General features: G+C 41.5%; 1 pseudogene; it reads left to right on the top strand.

Annotated features, from left to right (window-relative positions):
* Positions 1-208: 208 nt before the first annotated feature.
* LOC141499135 (complement component 1 Q subcomponent-binding protein, mitochondrial pseudogene) lies at positions 209-1,260 on the top strand (annotated as a pseudogene).
* Positions 1,261-2,480: the final 1,220 nt, after the last annotated feature.

Here is a 2,480-nt window from a genome sequence, read left to right as displayed (position 1 = left end):
GAATGAAGGAAGAAGAATCAAGGGAATATTCTACATATTAACAACAACATTGTGAGTTGATCAACTTTGATTGTTGCAGCTTCTCTTAACAATTCAGAGAGCTAGGGCAACCCTGAGAGACCTATTGTATACAATGCTATTCACATACAGATGAAGAAAAACAAAATAAAACAAAACAAAAAACCCGAAACACTGCTTCAGAATCTGAATGGCTTCCCTTCTGCCCGCGCCCCCCGCGCCTGTCTCGCGCGTCTCGGTCATGGTCCCCCTGCCTCTGCTGCTGCGCCCCGGGGCCCGGGCCCTGCGCCCCGCCGCCCTCCCACGGCTGAGGCCCGCGCTGGCCGCCACGCGCACCTTCGCAGGCCTCCTGGAGGTGGCCGCCGGGCCGGGCCCCGCGCGTCCGCGCCTGCTGCAGCCGCCCCGGAGCGCGCCCGGGCTCTGTTCGTGCACTTGCAGGGGGGCCTCCTCACCGAGGGAGACAAGGTCTTTGCTGAATTTCTGACAGATGAAATTAAAGAGGAGAGGAAAATCCAGAAACACAAATCTCTCCCCAAAATGTCCGGAGATTGGGAACTGGATGTACAAGGAACAGAAGCCAAGCTAATCCTGAGATTAGCTGGGGAGAGGATCACAGTCACATTCAATATTAACAACAGTATCCAGCCAACCTTTGATGATGAGCCACCAGAGGGACAGAAAGCCCAAGAACAGCAAGAGCCTGAACTTACATCAACCCCAAACTTTGTGGTGGAAGTTGTGAAGGACAATACCAAGAAGGCCCTTGTCTTGGACCGCCACTATCCAGAGGATGAGGTTGGACAGGAATAAGAGGATGAGAGTGACATTTTCTCCATCCGGGAAGTGAGTTTTCAACCCACCAGTGAATCTGACTGGAAGGATACCAACTACATATTGAACACAGATTCCTTGGACTGGGCCCTGTATGACCACCTGATGGACTTCCTGGCTGACCGAGGGGTGGACAACACATTTGCAGATAAACTCATTGAGCTCAGCACAGCTCTTGAACACCAGGAATACATCAACTTCTTGGAAGATCTGAAAGGCTTTGTCAAGTGTCAGTAGGGAGGCTGAGGCAGAAAGACCATGTGGACCTAGAACAACTAGAAGCTATCATGGGAAAGTCAGCTAAAATACTGGCAGACATAAACATCAATTATGTTCCTAACCGACTTTTATTTACTTGCTCTCCTAGTGTTTTTGTACACCACCACAGAATGATGAAAATAAAAAACTGCTTGGACCCTTAAAAAAAAATCTGAATGACTATTACATTCACTTTTTAAAAATTTATTTATTTTCATCCATTTGCACATACATATTTCCAAGTTACAAAATTTCCCTCCATCTTCCTTTCCCACCCAGGTCCTCTCAGCAGAAAACAGTCAGGTTTGCATTTTACATACATATCTTGTTAAATATATTTACAAATTCATAATTTTTGGCATGAGGAAATAGGATTAAGGGAAAGAGATACATAAGAGATAATATTTATAAAGTTTTCATCAGATTTTTTTTTCTGTGTTTTGTTTTGCTTTGTTTTTCTTCCTCTGGCTGGGGATAATATAATCCAGAACTATTCAAATGTAGTTGTCCAAGTTCTCTGAACTGTCAAGAGGAGTTGCTTCCATCAAGATTGTTCATATCTTAATGTTATTCTCCTGGCTCTAGTCACTTTGCTCAGCATCAGATCCCATAAATCATTCCATGCTTCTCAATCCTATTCATGCACTGCTAAAAAAAAAAAGTGAGCTCAATGAGTTCATCTGCAAATGTGTTGTTTATGGTTTCTTAGTATTCATTTACTGTTGCTTGTTTAGCCATCCCCCCATTGATAGACATCCCTTCAATTTCCAATTCTTTGCCACTACAAAAAGAACTATATTCACTGTTTAAAAATTTCTCCTATGTATTTCTTTCCTGTCCTATGGTTTTCCTTCTTTTCCCTTAGTCCTAATTCCTCCTACCAAAAATGATTAATATGTAAGCATGTTAAACACAAATGTGTATGTACAATATTCACCTGACTGTTTGCTGCAGAGTGTAGGGAAGTAGCAAGTATAGGTGACAGAAAATTGTGTACTTCATAGTACAAGTGGATAAATGTTGAAAAACTTTCATATGATGCAATTGGAAAAATAAAATTCAATTAAAATATAAAGAATACAAAGTGAAGCTAGTATTTAAGGAAAGAAGATGAATGAAATTAAAGACTGCAGGGAGAGCAATAAAAATGAATACTAAGGAAAAAAAGACATTAAATCTGGTAATTAAGAGATCACTGGCAAATTTGGAGAGGGAAATTTCAGGAGTAGGTGAAACCAGTTTATAGAAGGTTTGGAACAGTTTGAGAAGACTGGAAGTTGAACCACTATTTTCAGAAAGTTTTCTTAAGTAGTTAAATTGAGAAGAAATATAAGAAAATATCAGTCTGGGATTATTGGATCATGTGAGAGTTG

Source organism: Macrotis lagotis, chromosome X (assembly GCF_037893015.1).
Source record: "Macrotis lagotis isolate mMagLag1 chromosome X, bilby.v1.9.chrom.fasta, whole genome shotgun sequence".
Classification (NCBI taxonomy): Eukaryota; Metazoa; Chordata; class Mammalia; order Peramelemorphia; family Peramelidae; genus Macrotis; species Macrotis lagotis.
The sequence above is the reverse complement of the archived record's forward strand: the minus strand, read 5'-3'. Positions and strand labels throughout refer to the sequence as shown.